General features: G+C 35.2%; 1 protein-coding gene across 1 annotated transcript in view; it reads right to left on the bottom strand.

Moving 5' to 3' along the window:
* Best2 (bestrophin 2) overlaps positions 1 to 22,740 on the bottom strand; it is a 478,470-nt gene that overhangs the window by 433,412 nt on the left and 22,318 nt on the right. The window lies entirely within an intron of this gene.

Below are 22,740 nucleotides of genomic sequence, written 5' to 3'. Positions count from 1 at the left end.
ACGGCTCCATGGAAACTCATTCTTTTACGGCTCTCATAATTGCGCTGTAGAGGCCAAAATTTGTATAAGCACTTGTTCTTAAAATATTTTCCCTCTCTGTACTTATTAAAAACGTTTGCAAAAGTGCATTTATGCCTGTGTGGGGAATGAACTAAGTTTTCCTACAGCAATTCCCTCAATCGCCACAAAACACATCTGTTGCTACACACAGCAGGAATCAAAGGCAGTACAAGTAAACAAGGATTCCTGGCATTGATGTCCGCCCTCGAAATTTCCAGTTACAAAACTGCCATGTTGATTTGGCATTGACTGCCTTGTGCTGACTTTGTTCAATGCGTGACATTTCCTTCCAGCACAGTTTGTGCACGGTAAGCAGCGAGAGTGTCGTGCATGCCGAGGCGCTGCAATCACGTCGAAACAGATTAATGTACTTGACTGCGATCAGGCCTTTTAACGACGCTCATTTGTTTCAAAAGAGGAAAGCCATCATCGATTACAATACTGAAATAATCAAATATCACCTTCAATTTTTTTACTACAACCATTTAAAATTACAATTATTTTTTTGTCTCCGTAGTAATATTGGAAATCAATTGCATTTATTTCTATGGCTATTTTACAAATACAAGTAATGTTGATTTTGTTTCATAGCCTCATCCTTCATTTGTTTTATAGTAATTTTGCAAATATCATCTTTCATTTATTTTCTGGAATGTTAAAATATCATCCTTCGTTTGTTTTATAGTAATTTTACAAATATCATCTTTCACTTATTTTATGGCAATGTTAAAATATCATCCTTCACTTGTTTTATAGTAATTTTACAAATATCTTTCATTTATGTTATGGAATATTAAAATATCATCTTTCATTTGTTTTATAGTAATTTTACAAATATTACCTTTCATTTACTTTATGGCAATGTTAAAATATCATTCTTCATTTGTTCTATAGTAATTTTACAAATATCATCTTTAATTTATTTATAGCAATGTTAAAATATCATCCTTCATTTGTTTTATAGTAATTTTACAAATATCATCTTTCATTTATTTTATGGCAATGTTAAAATATCATCCTTCACTTGTTTCATAGTAATTTTACAAATATCATCTTTCATATATTTCATGGCAATGTTAAAATACCTTCATTTGTTTTATGGTAGTTTTACAAATATCATCTTTCATTTACTTTATGGCAATGTTAAAAAATCATCCTTCATTTGTTTCATAGTAATTTTACAAGTATTATCTTTCATTTATTTTATGAAAATGTTAAAATGTCATCCTTCATTTGTTTTATAGTAATTTTACAAATATCATCTATCATTTATTTTATGGCAATGTTAAAATATCATCCTTCATTTGTTTTATAGTAATTTAACAAATATCATCTTTCATTTACTCTATGGCAATGTTAAAATATCATCCTTCATTTGCTTTATAGTAATTTCACAAAAATTCGTCTTTAATTTATTTAATGGCAATGCTAAAATATTATCCTTCATTTGTTTCATAGAAATTTTATATCATCTTTCATTTATTTTATGGCAATGTTAAAATATTATCCTTCATTTGTTTCATAGTAATTTACAAATATCATCTTTCATTTATTTTATGGCAATGTTAAAATATCATCTTTCATTTGTTTTGTGGTAATGTTATGTAGTCTGTATCACATTTCTTTTGTTTACCAATGGTGTTTGAAATGTCATCTTTCGTTTGTTTTGCGGTTAAATTACTAACCAGGTGGTTTTGTTACGAATATAATGTTTTTTTCTTTTTGTGATAGGGCAGTGTTACGTAAAACAAGTAGCTTTCATCTCTTTATGACAATATGACAGATACAGTCCTTCGTTGGTTTTTAACAATGTTACGACCAAAGTTTGCCCTAAAGCACTGAGTCGCATGTTTTTCTCTTGCAAAATGGATTTTTATGAAGCACCTTTGTTCGCATCTTTAGGGCTGTATTGTTTACTACAAATCGGAAAAAAGCCACTGTATTTACAAAATATAGCTACTCGAGACTTTCAATATTGAAAAATATATTAAACAATCGCTGCTCTATTACGTAGTACAAGATTTCAATGGTCACCGCTAGGAGCACTGATTTACAGCAATGTTGCCATTACTTATCGAATGCACTAATATATCTCTGAAAGTTGGCATATATGGTTCAGAAAATTGGAACAAGCGTTGTTAATGTAATATTTAACTCTATTCATTTCATTTTCTATTCTAAAACACGTTATTTATTATTAATTATCCCCATTGTGTATCATTTTACATTCACTTCCAGGAGTATCAATGTCTATCTTAATAAACTGATCCATATGGAAGCATTATGAGGTCTAGCCTGTACAAACCTCCATCAATACTACGGCTGTAGCAAGTCACCTTGCAACCGTCGAGTGTATTGTTCCACTCAACGGCAGTACGATCACGTTTCATTGTAATGGACATTCTGCAATTTTAGACTATAATAACACTTATTAAGGAAAGACGACCTTGAAATTATCTCTCTGCAAGCCACTCATCCTGAATTCATATATGAAACAAAGGCGACTCAATAAATGATGCAGGTTGCGTCACAGCCGACTGCAAATTCACTGCATGAGGTGAACACACCCCTTGTTCACCTCTCTTTAATATTACCCCTTCACAGCAGAAATCCTATCGAGAGCGAACGGTTTTATACAGCTTTAACTTTTACTTTTAAAATATCTCTCGGATATAATCAGTGTTTTGTTTCCATAGCAATATTAGAAATTTAATAACAAGTTAAATTTATTCAATGACAATATTAAAATGTCATTTTAGATCTCTTTTATGCAAAAGGTTACAAATAATATCATTTGTTTATCTAGTTTCGTATATTTCATGTTGTTATGAATATCATCTTTCATTTGTTTGGGACAATTTTAACAAAACCGTCTTGCATTTGTTTAATGGAAATGTGGAGATGTCACCTTTTATTCTGCGTCGTGGTAGCGAATATCATATCTCATTTCCATGGCAACTTAAAGAATATAGCATTTCACTTGTTTCCTCAAACAGTACGAAAATATTTCATGTTTTCTACGACAATGTTCAAATGCCGTTTTCATTCATTACATAGGAATATTAAAAAAAATATCATCCGTTTTATGGCATTGTTGTATCATATGGGATTCATATTTAATTTTTATAAATACGCTTTTTTATAAACAATATTTGTGTACAGGGACGTTAGTCTATTTAGTTTTGTTGTAATATTGAGAATATCATCTTTCGTCTGTTTTTTATAGCAACGTTACAAATACCATATTTCATTTGTTTTGTAACACTCTATCACTTTTATTTTATTTTTGAAGCTATTTTTAAATTTAATGGTGTCCTCATACCAGAGATTAATATTGTGTGTTGTAAAGCGACATTAAAAATTTTTCCTTGCATTTTTAACTAGCCTATGTCGTGATTGACCTTTTCAGTATAAAATATTACCATGGCAACTATATATTATTAAGCAAAGCCCGCATATTATAGTAAAAAACAAGGTACAATAAAAAAACCAAGGAAAAAGTTTTTGATGTCATTGTAGTAATCAACATAAATCACTATAATTGACATCAGATGTAAATTCAACAACTAAACTTTATGGCTTATTTAGTACACGGAGAAATTAAACTTGTAATGTTGAGGAAAATGGGAAATCCCCGAGAATATCTTCATCCTTTGACCCCGTTCATAGCAAGTATCAATCCAACAACCGCCAGGGATCTATTTAGAATAATAATACAACATATAAGTCTGGGTGATTTAACTCCGAAGTTCCAGGACGATTGGATTACATTGTATTAAAATTAGGCCTATACCAGATGATTCAGAAGTCCCCAAACGTTTGGGGGAAAAAAGTAACAGGGTGTTTGAGAGAATCCCTGTGATTGCGTGTAACGTCTACAGTTTACAGAAATAAGATTAATGGAATTGGGATAAATACTGTAAATACTGCGTCCCTAGGCCAGCCCCCTCTGTGCGTTGCCAGCCAGCGATCGGAGAATGCTATGGAATGATGACGAAATTGAGAAATGGTGACGGAATGATTTAAATTGATAATATGGGGAAGCGAGAGAACCATGAGAAAAATCCCAACTGCAACCTTGTCCTCCACAATTGTCACTATGGATTTTTCAATGAAAAATCCCAGACCTAGCCGGGGCTCCAACTCGGGCGGCTTGCGTGACAGGCCGGAGGTCTGACCATTTACCACAAGCGACTGGGGTGTCATGAAGTGCAGGGTGCATGAAACAAAAGTAATACAAGCACTGAATCTAAGGCAAACTTGATGTCATTAAAGCAGGCTTACTGCGTATGTTTTCACTGTACAACTCTAAGAACAGGTTAAGGCTGGTTCACAATAAACCGGGAACGAGAACCAGAATGAAAACTAGAAGCAGAGGACGTGAATATGAAAATTTTTTATTCACAATGAACCGAGAACGTAGACGACTATGCATATCGATATGCATGTCAATAACGATATGTAAAGTCGATATTACACATTCTGGTGTTATTTGTGCATAATTGACCAATGGCGTTCTCTCATGAGTACAAGGCAGCCAACATAAACACAGGTTAAGCAACTTCGAAATTTCAACTGAAACATTTCATTAGGTACGGTACTATAAATATGCCCATGCATCTTTATTATCACAACCTATTTTAAGTTCATCATAACGTAAAATAATTAGAGAAGAAACATTTGCAATAGAACAAAATTGAACACAACAGTAGTTATTGAATTGAAGCGTGAATATGTAGTGTGTAATACAACCAATACAGTAATAAAATATGATTCACTTCCGATCGGTGTTCAAAGATGCAGCTATTGAGAGCCACGTATTCTCCTTCATTTTCTCATCTTTATACGAGGCGCGCCGCTTATCGTAAACGTGAGGATTTTCCTCAACACTCAATATTAGAATCTCATCAAATAAAACTTGCTCCATGATGCACAGGACAGAACAAAATAATGCATAGGTTATGTCACGGTCTTCTTGCTACAAAATATACGACGACAAAATAGCTTTTAGATGGCAATAGAATGAATCTAGTGGGCTGTGATCGGAAACGTGAACCCCAAAGTTGAAACTTGGCCAACTCTCCGTTCCCGATCCCGGGCTCCGGCAAGCTTTTCGTTAATTGTGAATGCTCACATTTAAATGTACACATTTTAACAATTTTACCGTTTTCGTTTTCGTTCCGATTCTCGTTTCCGGTGTATTGTGAACCAGCCTTATTTTGAAAAAAAAAAAAAAAAAAAGTGGTCATGTTGAAATGCGCTGAAAACGTAACAAGAAAATAGGACATTAAAAACTGTGGCATAAACTGAAATAGGCCTAGATTTTCCTCAAGATGGATCAACAATATTAGAACATTCTCTATATGGAATTTCCAGTATTCGAATATTAGTTAATTATACATACTTCTGTTAGAAGGTTGGTAACTCCGGTTACAATATAGGATAATGCTACGAACACTTTTCTAACAGCTGATACCACATAAACTACCCAAGGAAGTAACGCAACGCGTTTCCTTTCATTACCGCTGTAATGTAACATAACACAACACGACCTAACCACGTGTTATGTTACATTGTTTTCTTTATTTTTATCATTTCTTCATTAAGAAAATCTGACGACATATCTCCGGTTTCGAAGAGCAATAAAACGCCTGTGAATGGATTCCTTCCTGCTCGGCCACAAATATCAGCTGCTGTTGCTAATATTACAAGAGAAATAAACATCAAGAAAGCTCGTAGCTTTGCGGTGTTCCAAGTCATTTCACATGACCCACTACCTTCAATAAAATGGCCAATCTGTACACAACTCCAAGCTGCTATTACATTACGACTTTCATCTGTTATTCATTAGCAAGGCTAGTGTAGGCAAAATAAACACGACTAGAGCAACGCGGATGCGTTTCCTTGGTTACAATTTATCGCACTGGCAGAGAACAAATGAAAACGTGGAAATTCATATGAGTTACATGGCTTTCTAGATATTTAAGGGGAGAGGATGGTATTTTTTGGTGAAAAAAGAGTAAATTTTCCAAAACAAATTCTTTAAAATAGTCTGTGATATGTGTGGAATGCATAGCATAACATTTTGTGGGTATTTGTGCCCTTATCGGATGTTGAATCGCCATTTTTTAACTTCCTGCGTTATGGATTTTTAAATCACTCGCCCACTTTTATTGTTGTGTCCGGTAAATTAAATTTTCAAAAAATTTTTTATTTCTTTAAAACACCCTTTGACATGTGTGGAATGCATTGCATAACATTTTGTGGGTATTTGTGCCCTTATCGGATGTTGAGACGTCATTTTTAAACTTCCTGCGCTATGGATTTTTAAATCACACGCCCGCTTTTATCGGTTTCCAGTAACTTCACTTTTTTTTTGCTACATTGCCAGACAAAAATGGATATAATTTCTGAACTATTAAAGATACATGCATGAAATTTAGAACACACATTCTTTAGACTATTAGGAAACATTTCTCTGTAACAGAATTTTGTTAATTGATTTCATTTTAAAAATACGTCCGTTTGTTTGCAAGATAGGAAATCCGAAAATTGTTATTAAAATGTAATTGTTTATTTTACAAACGTAGGGACTAATATCAAAATTCTGTTACAGACAGTTTGTAGAACATGCTTTTGCAAATACATTGCAAAAAACTGTTTGAATCTATCTTTAAAAACGGTTTAGATATATCGGTTTTAGTACAATCTTGCATTGGGGGTTTTTTTTTTTCAAATTTGGGCCCCCAAATATATATATATATATATTTTTTCAAAATATTTTTATTTGGTTGAGTTGCCACAGCTATGAGCTCTCTACATATAAAAAAATTAATATTTTACACCAAATAGGAAAAAAAAGTTTTAAAAATACCATCCTCTCCCCTTAAGTTGCAAATCTCTTCCTAAAAGAATGTCATATGAACAAAAGACGAACTACTCGAAAGAAAGATAATATTTCAGAAGTGCATTCCTATAAAAATTACTACAAAATGAGAAAGACATTTGTATTCATGAAGTAATGCTGTTCGCTCGTCAAATTTTTCAGTTTTCGTTACCATGGTATTAAAACACTCGACATTTATTTCAGCCAGACAGCCATAAACATAAGAAGTGCGAGGTTTTGCGTTATATTGGATGTAATCTATGATATTGTTTCGTGTAATTTACAGATACTATTACTAAGCTCAAAAAGCTAATTCACTTTTATTCCAATAACTATTTTCAGGATTTTTTATCAAATATGAACTAAACATTTTGAAAACTTTGATGCAAAGAGCTTTTTTAGTAACGTCAATATAAAATATACTTAAAAATATAATTTCAAAACTATTAGACCTAATTGCACCAAATTTTGTACAGATATTATTATAGATCTGTTTATATAGTTTAAATTTCACAAATTTTGGCCGAAAATTTTGGAAGTTTTAAAAGTCATACATATCCCCTTAAATGATTTCCCCCAAAAATTACGATCGCTCTCAATATCTTAATTTAATCAATTTATTTGTTTCGTGTTACGTGCATCTCACAAATCACTCTAAGAAAACTCATTACATAATCACGACTGGAGAGTAAGGACTACATTTTCACAATCACACAATCAATATACTCTATTTCAATCAATATTTCCATTATTATTTTTTCAACAAATACTCAAAAGTACTTAGAGATCACACACGTCGAGCAGGTAGACCCTATTAGTTTCTCCTAACCAATGAAGTGAAGTATTTACATAATAAATAATTGCTTTTAACTAGAAAATAGTTTACGTACAATTAAGTTTTCCTATTTCCCTTTTTGTTCCTAAAAACCCTTCCCTTTGCGATTTGTTTATATATGTATATGTATATTAAATAAGTGAATAATTAGCCCTATTACATAGCCAGAAATTTAGTAACGCAAGATATTGTAATAATTGCTGCCTTTATTCGCTGCATGTGCATGTACTGTACATCCCTGTGTCTACGTTACGACGCTACATAGTGGATGCGCTATGCGCTCGTGATCAAGGTCGAGAGCTCTTCTACCATGATTGGGAGCTAATATTGTCTCCTTCCTATGCTACACGCTCACTAACGACACCTTCACCCTCGATTTAACACATTCGAGTCGTGGCAGCAGCTTTCTCTACTTTATATCCTTTATATTAACAATTGACAACTGTCAAATACTCACAATACACAATAATAAACATGGCGTCCTGTAAATTGCATTGCCCAACTAAAGAAAATTTAAAAAACACCAAACTTATATCTCGCGGTACTCTTCAAATAGATCCCCCCGAAATCTTCTAACGCATGTAGAAAACATCTGCCTTGAAAGATATCGGATGCCAGAAGGCCGTGGATAATGCAGGGTGGCTATGTTAAGGAAGGAGGTTCAAGATGGCAGCCCTGACCTTTACTAGACCATTAGGGCTTCTTCCTGGAGACATCAGGTAAACAATGGCGAACCCAAGGACAAGTGACGCTAGCAGTGCAAACAAACACTCGTCTTTATTAAAGTAAATTCACAGTTGCAACTCCTGAAACTAAGAGGCGCTTAGAGGTACGCCAAAGCACCACTTGCACATCCTTCAAGACTTCCTGCTTCCGACCCGGAACGACCCACAACCGCCGGCCGGTGTCTGTCATGGGACTGTCAGCAAGCGTGAACATCTAGTGGGCTCCCTCGAACAGCCAAGGTTAGTACAGTGCAGAATTCAACAAGACGGAATTACAGTGCATGAGGGTTAAGTTGGCGTGATTTCTACTATCCTTGTCTGCGGTCCTTGTCTATCGACTGTCAACAGATGTAAGGGGGGAAAGGTTTTCTTTTGTAGAATTCTTGGAATTCCCTTCCCTCCTTCTCCCTTGGCCCTTCTAGAACACACTTTTGCAAATCCAATTAGTGGGTCTCTCAGTGGCGTCTTGGCGTTGTTCGAGTTCATTTATTCAGTAGTGTTTAGTGAATAGTGAAGTAAGTGTGTGTCTCGTTGTGTCAATATAATATAATATAATATAATATACAATAATTCACAATTTAAACAAAATGTTTTCGGAATTGCATGGTTTCCCTGTTATCTTAAACATTGTAATGTGTGTTGTGCTCTTGTTTTTAATAATCATGGTAGGCAATATGGGAAAACGCGGGAAAGCCTTGAAGTCGGACAGTATGAACATGGTTATTAATGTACACAAATTCTTTACTGAAGAATATGAGGCACTGAAACGCGGAAAGCAAACAATATCTGTGTCGAGTGTTATCGAAAGAACTGCTGCAGCGACAGGTATATCGTCTCGTAGTGTTAGCAGGATTTAAAAAAAACAAAGGGAGGCACTAGAAAGTGGAAGTGTTCTGCGAACTCCAGGAAAGAAACGCCCAAACAGGACCCCTCAGAAAACTGCAATTGACTCATTTTCTGCCGCCGCTATAAGACGAGTAATTTATTCTTTGTATCGGACTGATTTTTTGCCTAGTTTGAAGGATATAAATGACGCATTAATTAAGGAAAGCTTATTCACTGGAAGCATATGGAGTTTGAGAGAAATTCTTAAAAAAATGAAATTTAGGTATGTTAAAAATACTCAAGGCAGAAAATTGTTAATGGAAAGGTCAGATGTTATTTTAAAGAGATTTAAATTCTTAAGAAAAATGAAAGAATTACGCGCCACTGGACGCGCCGTTGTTTATCTAGACGAAACTTGGGTTAATGTGAACCATACGAAGAGCAAAGTTTGGAAAAGCGATGATCACGAAATTGACTTCCCACTTCAAACCCCAATAGGAAAAGGTCAACGGTTTATTATTTTACACGCCGGATGTTCGACAGGTTTCATTCCAAACGCGCTTCTAACTTTCAAATCTAAATCAACTAAAGACTACCACGAGGAGATGGACAGCACTGTATTTAAGAACTGGTTCATTAATCAATTATTACCAAACATTCCTCTCAATAGCATCATTGTAATGGACAATGCCCCCTATCATTCAACAGAACTCAATAAGGCACCAATTTCATCAACACCGAAATCTGAAATGCAGTCCTGGCTTCGTAACAATAACATTGAATTTGATTTACGATCCACGAAACCTGTATTATATGAACTTGTAAAAACTAAAAAAGATAATTTCAAAACATACGAAATCGACCAAATTGCGACAATGCACTCCCATACTGTAGTGAGACAGCCACCATACCATTGTGATTTAAACGCGATCGAATTAATATGGGGGCAGGTTAAAAATGACGTTGCGAAGCGTAATATTTCGTTCAAAAGTAAAGATGTGAAATTGTTGTTTGAGAGCGCTCTTGCAAAAGTGACGGAAGATAATTGGAGAAAGGCCTGTGAACACGTGGAAAAAGTCGAACAATTTTATTGGGAGAAGGACGGACTAGTAGACGAAATTAGCGATCGATTCGTAATAAATTTGGACGACACGGACACGGACGAGGAACTTTCTGGCGGAGAGGAGTCAGAATTTGAAGAGGAAGAGAGTGCCGCCGCTGCTAACTCCTGGTCGCTGGAAGGAGTGTCGACCATACCGCCGTCACCATAAATGAGGGTAGAGAGAGATGGTGAGTATTCTTTCTCTTTTTAAAAGGGACTAGACAAGTAAATCCTCTCATACATCAGAGAGAAACAAAACAGAACAGAACGTAAGTTAAGTTAAGTGAACGTAATAGGACAGAAGTGAATAGGATAATAAATTTAAACTGAAGTGAAGAAAACAGTAGAATTAAACAGAAGTGAACACAAGAATTAAACAGAAGTGAATATACCAATAGAATTAAACAGAAGTAAAAAGGATAATGTAAGTAAATATGTGAGTAGAATTAAACAGAAGTGAAGTAAACAGCAGAATTAAACAGAATTGAAGTAAACAGGAGAATTAAACAGAAGTGAAAAGAATAATGTAAGTAAACAGAAGTGAATATGCTAGTAGAATTAATCAGAAGTGAAGTAAACAGGAGAATTAAAGAGAAGTGAAAAGAATAATGTAAGTAAACAGAAGTGCATATGTTAGTAGAATTAAACAGAAGTGAAGTAAACAGCAGAATTAAAGAGAAGTGAAAAGAATAATGTAAGTAAACAGAAGTGCATATGTTAGTAGAATTAAACAGAAGTGAAGTAAACAGCAGAATTAAAGAGAAGTGAAAAGAATAATGTAAGTAAACAGAAGTGCATATGTTAGTGGAATTAAACGGAAGTGAAGTAAACAGCAGAATTAAAGAGAAGTGAAAAGAATAATGTAAGTAAACAGAAGTGAATATGCTAGTAGAATTAAACAGAAGTGAAGTAAACAGCAAGATTAAACAGAAGTGAAAAGAATAATGTAAGTAAACAGAAGTGAATATGCTAGTAGAATTAAACAGAAGTGAAGTAAACAGCAAGATTAAACAGAAGTGAAGTAAACAGCAGAATTAAACAGAAGTGAAGTAAACAGCAGAATTAAACAGAAGTGAAAAGAATAATGTAAGTAAAGAGAAGTGAATATGCTAGTAGAATTAAACAGAAGTGAAGTAAACAGGAGAATTAAACAGAAGTGAAAAGAATAATGTAAGTAAACAGAAGTGAATATGCTAGTAGAATTAAACAGAAGTGAAGTAAACAGCAAGATTAAACAGAAGTGAAAAGAATAATGTAAGTAAACAGAAGTGAATATGCTAGTAGAATTAAACAGAAGTGAAGTAAACAGCAAGATTAAACAGAAGTGAAGTAAACAGCAGAATTAAACAGAAGTGAAGTAAACAGCAGAATTAAACAGAAGTGAAAAGAATAATGTAAGTAAAGAGAAGTGAATATGCTAGTAGAATTAAACAGAAGTGAAGTAAACAGGAGAATTAAACAGAAGTGAAAAGAATAATGTAAGTAAACAGAAGTGAATATGCTAGTAGAATTAATCAGAAGTGAAGTAAACAGGAGAATTAAAGAGAAGTGAAAAGAATAATGTAAGTAAACAGAAGTGCATATGTTAGTAGAATTAAACAGAAGTGAAGTAAACAGCAGAATTAAAGAGAAGTGAAAAGAATAATGTAAGTAAACAGAAGTGAATATGCTAGTAGAATTAAACAGAAGTGAAGTAAACAGCAAGATTAAACAGAAGTGAAAAGAATAATGTAAGTAAACAGAAGTGAATATGCTAGTAGAATTAAACAGAAGTGAAGTAAACAGCAAGATTAAACAGAAGTGAAGTAAACAGCAGAATTAAACAGAAGTGAAGTAAACAGCAGAATTAAACAGAAGTGAAAAGAATAATGTAAGTAAAGAGAAGTGAATATGCTAGTAGAATTAAACAGAAGTGAAGTAAACAGCAGAATTAAACAGAAGTAAGAAGAATAATGTAAGTAAACAGAAATGAAGAGGATAATGTAAGTAAACAGAAGTGAATATGCTAGTAGAATTAAACAGAAGTGAAGTAAACAGCAGAATTAAACAGAAGTAAGAAGAATAATGTAAGTAAACAGAAGTGAAGAGGATAATGTAAGTAAACAGAAGTGAAGTAAACAGTAGAATTAAACAGAAGTGAACAGAAAGGTAAAATACTGCAGGGTAATAGAAATGAATAGAGAACAAAATAAATCAGAAAATGATATGAAGGCATAACAGAATGGAACAGAATATGAAATGAAAAGTCACAGAATAAATTAGAAGAATATACAATCAAGGCAAGAAAGAGTAGCTATAAAGTGAGCTTAGAGATCTGAAATGAAGGAGAAAAGAAGAAATCTGAACAAGGGCCAAATAATAGTAGAGAATATATGGGTAAAAAAGACGAAGACAAGAAAATATCAGAAATAAAACATGACAGAGAAAAATCAATCTAAAATAAAGGAGAAAGGAACAGGTACTAAATAGAGTCTGTAGTCTATAATAAAATATAAAAGAGAAAGAAACAGCACACCAGAAAACACAAAGGCAGAAAATGTAAAAATTGTCACAAACGTTTAAAAAAAGTTAATATATGAATGTCTTAACTTTTGAGAGGTATTTGAAATGAAACAAGGTACATGACAACAATCGTCTAGACCTACAAGAACAGGTCCCATGGCTGCATTCCACAGCCTCCGATATCAGCCCATCTTATATCCATACACTCTTTTTTTATTTTCATAGTTTATGAATAACAAAAGACTACACCCACAGCCTGGAGGAGCTGTCCGATAATTCAACGAAACATTCACAAGCCCAGGTACCTAGCTAATAGCTCGGCTTGAATCAGGAGGAAAGATTGCTCTTGTTTGCAGTGTTTCTAGTTTCTGAACACACACATCATAAAGAGAGAATATCGAGATATTGAAAAAAGTGATTTCGACAATTAAAAAAAATAATAAACGTTTTCAATATCGCTGATTGTCTAAAGTGGTTTCTGACACATAAACATAGCCTGACTTACTTACTTACTTACATACATACTTACTGACTTTTAAGGAACCCGGAGGTTCATTGCCGCCCTCACATAAGCCCGCCATTGGTCCCTATCCTAAGCAAGATTAATCCATTCTCTATCATCATATCCCACCTTCCTCAAATTAATTTTAATATTATCTTCCCATTTACGTCTCGGCCTCCCCAAAGGTCTTTTTCCCTCCGGCCTCCTAACTAACAAGCTATATGCATTCACCCATACGTGCTACATGCCCTGCCCATCTCAAACGTCTAGGTTTAATGTTCCTAATTATGTCAGGTGAAGAATACAATGCGTGCAGTTCTGCGTTGTGTAACTTTCTCCATTCTCCTGTAACTTCATCGCTCTTAGCTCCAAATATTTTTCTAAGCACCTTATTCTCAAACACTCTTAACGTTTGTTCTTCTCTCAAAGTGAGAGTCAGAGTTTCACAACCATAAAGAACAACCGGTAATATAACTGTTTTATAAATTCTAACTTTCAGATTTTTTGACAGCAGACTGGATGATAAGAGCTTCTGAACCGAATAATAACACGCATTTCCCATATTTATTCTGTGTTTAATTTCCTCCCGAGTGTCATTTACATTTGTTACTGTTGCTCCAATATATTTGAATTTTTCCACCTCTTCGAAGGATGAATTTCCTATTTTTATATTTCCATTTCGTACAATATTCTGGTCACGAGACATAATCATATACTTTGTCTTTTCGGGATTTACTTCCAAACCTATCTCTTTACTTGCTTCAAGTAAAATTCCCGTGTTTTCCCTAATCGTTTGTGGATTTTCTCCTAACATATTCACGTCATCCGCATAGACAAGCAGCTGATGTAACCCGTTCAATTCCAAACCCTCCTCTTTTTCCTAGATTTTTCTAATGCCATATTCTAGAGCAAAGATGATGACTATTATTATTATTATTATTATTATTATTATTATTATTATTACATATTCGTAAGTACCTATATTATATACAATGAATGGAAATCATATTGAGCTTTTTATAATGTTGATGAATACTACCATCTCTCAAAATATAGAAAGTTTTTAACACCCTGTATACCAATAACTGTTCATTTTTCCCCCCCAAGTATGAGCGCTACTGCATCCATAGTAATTATATGCGTTCATCTTTCAATTCCCTACCGTATTGTACCGTTGTTTCGGATCAGCTTGTAAATATATTAAAACGCGACACGCGGTATCTATTTTGTAGCGAACATGACTTTCCACACAGCTCGACTTCCTGTTGGGCAACAGGATGAGGTGGTCCATTCTTTGTCCGAGCGCACTCTGCCTAACAACAGATATCTGCCTCCTGCATTCAATTTATTGAGTTCCGTCGGATTTATCTCTCCACAACACAGCAACACGGTCCTCAGCTTTGAGGAGCAGTAGCGGACCGCGAAGAAAACTCTCTTCAATATGATGCAGTGTATCTATTCAGTCGTGTATTAAATTACGCAAGACAAGAGTGCATAATACATTGACGTCATTGACATTCAAGTTCCATAAGATTTTTTTTATATAAACCATTAACAACTTCTTTTCTGCACTAATCACACTTGTCTTGTTTAACATAACCTATCAGCGACTGATGTACATGGTAGTCAGCATCAAGGTGGCAATCAAGCCCACCCATTCTCAACAAACCCACCTAGGCCTGGTTTTATCAGAGATTTAGGGCCTATCACCTTTTAATTAATGTTTTTTTTTTTCAGACAACTCATCGATTTTTATTACAGCCATTAACAATTACGATAGTCACAGATGGATACTGAATCCGTTTTTATACGGTTGCGTTCAACTAGTTGATATTTCGGAATATTTATTTTTTTTATTATATTGGGTTATTTTACGACGCTGTATCAACATCTAGGCTATTTAGCGTCTGAATGAAATGAAGGTGATAATGCCGGTGAAATGAGTCCGGGGTCCAGCACCGAAAGTTACCCAGCATTTGCTTGTATTGGGTTGAGGGAAAACCCCAGAAAAAACCTCAACCAGGTAACTTGCCCCGACCGGGATTCGAACCCGGGCCACCTGGTCTCGCGGCAAGACGCGCTGACCTTTACTCCAAAGGTGTGGACATTTCGGAATATATATTTTATGTATTTCTCGTGTTAAATTCTAACGTACCTTGTTAACATGTTTCGGCCTGTTATTGGCCTTCTTCAGAACTGGTTTTTGCTGGTCTTGGCACCTTTTGTTTTGTTTCCTGACCAGCAACAACCAATTCTGAAGAAGGCTAATAACAGGCCGAAACATGTTAACCTGGTAACGATAGAATTTAACAGGAGAAAGACATGTAATACATATTCCGAAGTGACATAGTGTTAAAAGTTGTGTAATCAAGATATATAGTTTATATTCCAGAAAATATTAGGAAAAACTCGTTGAAAATACGTAGTATACCTGATGGAATGTTGAAACTATTTACAAATATACATACAGGGCTTTCATTTCAAAACTTCCCAGTCTAAATAACTAATTATTAAAAATGAATTTAATTTAAACAAAAAAAAAACACGTCAATTTAGATATTGAGGGGGAAGTCTGAAACCAGACTTAATTAGATTTCACCCCACCCCTTAGCCACTCCCACTTTCAAAATTTTAAATGGCACCCCTATATGTTTATACTTAAATGTGAAAGAGCATTCAATTGTTTATACACCTCATTAATTTGTTTTCGCATCTTTTGTTTTCTATCGTCGCCTGGCAACCTGTAATTTTGTTATTATCAGTTGATTGCAGGATGAAAACACAGCTTATTTTGTGTAATTTCCTAAATTTAATCAATAAGGATGATTTATATTTTCTCTTGAAGGTTATACACCATTTTAAAATCATTTAATATACAACTACTACATGAAATGCACAATGAGTTTTTGTAGCTTTATTCTCTTCAGCTCCAAAAATCCAGGTTGCCAGGCGACGATAAAAACAAAAGATGCGAAAACAAATTAATGAGGTGTATAAACAATTGAATGCTCTTTCATGTTTAAGTATAAAAATATTAGGGCTGTCATTTGAAATTTCAAAGTGGAAGTTGCTGGAGGGAGGGGGGTGAAATCTAAAATGCAATTAAACCTGGTTTCAGACTTCCCCATCAATATCTAAATTGACGTGTTTTTTGTTTAAATTGAATTCCATTTAAGTAATTAGTAAAGTTATTTAGACTGAAAAGTTTTGAAATGAAAGCCCTATAGAGGTGTTGTTAAAATAAAGTCATAAATTTAAGAACCTATACATTATTTTGTTAAGTTTATTTATAGACAGTCATATAGCATGTTTAAGGTCATTGGGTATACCAGTAGGCCGTGGTTACTCTTGTTGAATTCCTGTTTTTATTGTGTGTTGTAGGTGGCTTGTGTTCATGTAACTGATTATAGATTTTTATTAATATTTATGATATTGGTGATTGAGGTGGTGATGAATCATGGTATACAAATTTCTAATTCGACATTCTCTCTATGACTGACGTAAACCATGAAAAACCCCAATCAGGTTCGTCAGCCACGAGGTTTGAATTCGGGACCTTCCGAATGCGAGCCAAACGTTACCGACTGTGTCAACTGGCTTGGCTTTCTCCATTTAATTACACCATCTCTGGTCAGTTCATTTTCGTTTTAAATAGGATATAAATTAAAGAATTTCTTTCATTTACCTACCTACCTCTTTGTATCTACATCGATTAGAAACTCGTGGAAGAAAATTATATTTACATTTAATAAGAATAAATTTCTGTAACTTTTTTCTATTATTTACAACAAATTAACAGGTATATCTCCCTGTAAAGTTGATTTGAATAATTACGAGGGAAAAAATTGTTCCGGGGCCAGATATCGAACCCGGGATCTTTGGTATAACGTACCAACGCTCTGCCGGCAACTGAGCTACCCGGGAACTCTACCAGACACCGATCCTATTTTTCCCTCTATATCCACAGACCTCAAAGTGGGCTGACAACAGTCAAGCAACCAACATTGAGTGCATACTTTTTTTAGTAGGTTATTTTACGACGCTTTATCAACATCTTTGGTTATTTAGCGTCTGAATGAGATGAAGGTGATAATGCCGGTGAAATGAGTCCGGGGTCCAGACCGAAAGTTAACCAGCATTTGCTCATATTGGTTTGAGGGAAAACCCCGAAAAAAACCTCAACCAGGTAACTTGCCCCGGGAATCGAACCCGGGCCACCTGGTTTCGTGGCCAGACGCGCTGACCGTTACTCCACAGGTGTGGACTTGAGTGCATACTTGAGTGACGTGTTGGTAGAGCGTTGGTACGTTAAACCAAAGGTCCCGGGTCCGATATCTGGCCCGGAACAATTTTTCCCTCGTAATTATTCAAATCAACTTTACAAGGAGCTATACCTGAAATCTTGATTTGCATAATACACGTCACTGTTCGTTAACAGAAAACCACAATTTAAGTCACACAGAGTTAGTGTGCACTCAATGTTGGTTGCTTGACGGTTGTCAGCCCACTTTGAGGTCTGTGGATATAGAGGGAAAAATTGGATCAGGGTCTGGTAGAGTTCCCGGGTAGCTCAGTTGGTAGAGCGTTGGTACGTTAAACCAAAGGTCCCAGGTTCGATACCTGGCCCCGGGACAATTTTTCCCTCGTAATTATTAATTTTTCTTGCAGTTTTTCAAGTGGGGTTTGAAACGATTTCCAACATCAAAAAAAAACAGAGTGAATTCAAGTAGCTGTAATCGTTAACTTGTGTATCTGGTTGAGTGGAGGAGAAGGCCTTATGGCCTTAACTCTGCCAGCGAAAATAAAACATTATTATTATTATTATTATTATTATTATTATTATTATTATTATTATTATTATTATTATCATCATCATCTGTGCTTCGGGTCTCCGATCATGCGCAATGTCTTGTATCTGGGACTTTGAATATTCCAACGGCTCAATTTTTGTTTTGGTAACTGTAAATTTCCGTGCATTTTGCATTACAAGATTTTCTCCGTACCTCGCACACGAGGAAAGTAAGTCAGCAAGCTCGCTGATGCATTGGCTGTAATTAGAGCTGACCACGTGCCGCCCGCCACTCGAGGCACGGTTTTCTCTCCAGTGAGCGGAGAGATGCGATCTCAGCTGTTGTTTCAGCACTCTCACTCTTCATGCGATCGTCTGATCATGATCGTCGCCCATTGTGTCTGTGCACGACTTTAGCAAAGGATGAAAGTGTCTGCTACTTAATGCCAACCACCCACGACAAGAGGCAGTTTCGCCGACGAGACGCCCCACGAAGACCGAACCTGCACAGCCCGTCAGACAATATGGAATAAACCTGCTTGCACACGATCAAATTTTCGTCAAATTCAACTCTTCAGGAGTTTTGCTATACTTCACAATACTTTGATTGTCTTGAAAGTAAATAAGAACCTGTTCTAACTGATCAAAAACTTGACAATTTTTTCAAGTAATTGGCCAATGACATTGTTAACGTCATACAAAATTTTGTCCAATATTCTTTAGAGAAGATTAACTCCATATGTAGATGAAATTATTGGGGATCATCAGTATGGTTTTACGCGAAATAAATCAACTATTGACCAGATATTTTGTATTCGGCAGATAATGGAGAAAAAATGGGAGTATAAGGGTACAGTACATCAGTTATTCATAGATTTCATAAAGGCATATGACTCGGTTAAGAGAGAAGTTTTATATAATATTCTTATTGAATTTGGTATTCGCAAGAAACTAGTTCGATTAATTAAAATGTGTCTCAGTGAAACTTACAGCAGAGTCCGAATAGGTCAGTTTCTGTCAGATGCGTTTCCAAATTCACTGTGGGCTAAAACAAGGAGATGCACAATCACCTTTACTTTTTAACTTCGCTCTAGAATATGCCATTAGGAAAGTTGAGGATAACAGAGAGGGTTTGGAATTGAACGGGTTACATCAGCTGCTTGTCTGTGCGGATGACGTGAATATATTAGGAGAAAATCCACAAACGATTAGGGAAAACACGGGAATTTTACTGGAAGCAAGTAAAGAGATAGGTTTGGAAGTAAACCCCGAAAAAACAAAGTATATGATTATGTCTCGTGACTAGAATATTGTACGAAATGGAAATATAAAAATTGGAAATTTATCTTTTGAAGAGGTGGAGAAGTTCAAATATCTTGGAGCAACAGTAACAAATATAAATGATACTCGGGAGGAAATTAAACACAGAATAAATATGGGAAATGCCTGTTATTATTCGGTTGAGAAGCTTTTATCATCTAGTCTGTTGTCAAAAAATCTGAAAGTTAGAATTTATAAAACAGTTATATTACCGTTTGTTCTGTATGGTTGTGAAACTTGGACTCTCACTTTGAGAAAGGAACTGAGATTAAGGGTGTTTGAAAATAAGATGCTTAAGAAAATATTTGGGACTAAGAGGGATGAAGTTACAGGAGAATGGAGAAAGTTACACAACACAGAACTGCACGCATTGTATTCTTCACCTGACATAATTAGGAACATTAAATCCAGACGTTTGAGATGGGCAGGGCATGTAGCACATATGGGCGAATCCAGAAATGCATACAGAGTGTTAGTTGGGAGGCCGGAGTTTAAAAGACCTTTGGGGAGGACGAGACTTAGATGGGAGGATAATATTAAAATGTATTTGAGGGAGGTGTGATATGAAGTTAGAGACTGGATTAATCTTGCATAGGATAGGGATCGATGGAGGGCTTATGTGAGGGCGGCAATGAACCTCCGGGTTCCTTAAAAGCCATAAGTAGCCTAAGTAAGTAAGTACAATAGTATATAAAGGAGTTTCAGACATTGACTATTTTCAGAAGCCGATTGTCAAAAAGACTGATGTTTGTCTCTAGAATATGAGTCAGATATGAGGGTGTGCATATCAACAAACTTAAAAAACCCAGTAATCAATATGAGATTTAAGGGATAACAAATTGAAAATTGGTTTCGTCTGACATTTTTGTAGACATTATTATATAAACTGTAGAATAAACTTGAATTCTCTTTTAAGCGATCGTGGCCAGTTATGCAACACTGATCTGCACGTTGACAATAATGTAGGCGTACAGGAAAAAAAATGAACTAAATAAATACAAAATTTAAAATATAATGTGAAACGTATCTCAATTTTGTACGATTTTGTGAAATTTAGTCATGTGCATAAAACTGTATTTGCATAAAAATCTTGAGGCTAATTCATAGGCTCAATATTTTCTTTACACCACGCATGATGAGAGAGCAAAATATTTACACTTTTACGTGCTGTAAAGAAGGCCACGGAAATGGAGAAGATGTTCTGTGGTCGTTTGTTGATCAACTTCCGATCTACAACGTGCGACTCCGTAGTTCTTGTTTGGTGTACAAACAGCATGTCTCAGAGACGGGCACGCTCTTGTACAACGCAAACACTTTCTCGCGAAGGATATCCACGTGCATCATCACAAATTCTTTCCTTCCTAGGTCAATCGTTTTGGCAGATAACATAACTTTCTGAGTGTCATATAAGCCCAGACAGGCGCGGTAGAAGGAGGTTCACTATGTGCCAACAACAGCACGCGTTTATAATTACTAAGTCTGCAATAATTCCTTCACTAACGCTCTTCAGCTGTTTAGTAATTCATAGCGCCACATTTAGAAACCTCATTCATTTGTTATCAATTCTCAGAGCTATCTCTACTTACTTACTTACTTAATGGCTTTTAAGGAACCCGGAGGTTCATTGCCGCCCTCACATAAGCCCGCCATTGGTCCCTATCCTGAGCAAGACCAATCCAGTCTCTATCATCATATCCCACCTCCCTCAAATCCATTTTAATATTATCCTCCCATCTACGTCTCGGCCTCCCTAAAGGTCTTTTTCCCTCCGGCCTCCCAACTAACACTCTATATGCATTTCTGGATTCGCCCATACGTGCTACATGCCCTGCCCATCTCAAACGTCTGGATTTAATATTCCTAATTATGTCAGGTGAAGAATACAATGCGTGCAGTTCTGTGTTGTGTAACTTTCTCCATTCTCCTGTAACTTCATCCCTCTTAGCCCCAAATATTTTCATAAGCACCTTATTCTCAAACACCCTTTACCTATGTTCCTCTCTCAAAGTGAGAGTCCAAGTTTCACAACCATAAAGAAGAACCGGTAATATAACTGTTTTATAAATTCTAACTTTCACATTTTTTGACAGCAGACTGGATGATAAAAGCTTCTCAACCGAATAATAACAGGCATTTCCCATATTTATTCTGTGTTTAATTTCCTCCCGAGTATCATTTATATTTGTTACTGTTGCTCCAAGATATTTGAACTTCTCCACCTCTTCAAAAGATAAATTTCCAATTTTTATATTTCCATTTTGTACAATATTCTCGTCACGAGACATAATCATATACTTTGTCTTTTCGGGATTTACTTCCAAACCTATCTCTTTACATTTTATACGACTATCGTTTATTAATATTTTTTAGGTACAGTAATTGCTAGCACCACCCCTACAAACATCATTCCTTTATCATCAATTGCTAGCTCTATTCTTACAAATATTGTTTACTTTATTATGAATTCTCAAAAACGTGTCTAGCACGTAAAATTTTCAAGAATACATTTAAAAAAACTCTCGAAATTGCCGCCAGATTAGTAATTCTAAACAGTCAAACTTTTCCATGTCCTTAGGTTTTGATGTCTCATCAGTAGAGACCGGAATAGTATGAAAAAAATTTTGGCAAAGTATGAAATAAATAATATTTCAATGCTAAAACATCTTCATTTCGAAACCAATTTCAAGCAGGTTTACATAATTATTTACAAAATACACTTCTAGACATTAATTATTTTGATTAGAGGAAAAAAAATCGCTGCGCTGCCGGGGATCGAACCCAGGTTCTTGGTTCTACGTACCAAGTGCTCTAACCACTGAGCTACGCCGAAGTTCAATCCACAGCACGGGATCGAATCCCTCTCGTTTAGTGTTTTTCCCTTATTCCGTTATTCCCTATATTCTGTAGGACCAAAAATTATTAATATTTACAAAGATTAATAATTTTGTCTACTATATTAAATATGCGACAAAATGAAATACAATAAATCTGCACAATTATACGTTACTGGACAGACAGAATAAGAAATGAAGCTGTGTTGGAAAGAGTGGGTGAAGAAAGAATGATGCTGAAACTGATCAGGAAGAGGACAAGAAATTGGTTGGGTCACTGGCTGAGAAGAAACTGCCTACTGAAGGATGTACTGGAAGGAATGGTGAACGGGAGAAGAGTTCGGGGCAAAGAAGATATCAGAT

Source organism: Periplaneta americana, chromosome 1, assembly GCF_040183065.1.
Source record: "Periplaneta americana isolate PAMFEO1 chromosome 1, P.americana_PAMFEO1_priV1, whole genome shotgun sequence".
Lineage (NCBI taxonomy): Eukaryota > Metazoa > Arthropoda > Insecta > Blattodea > Blattidae > Periplaneta > Periplaneta americana.
This window is presented reverse-complemented; position numbering and strand designations above follow the sequence as displayed.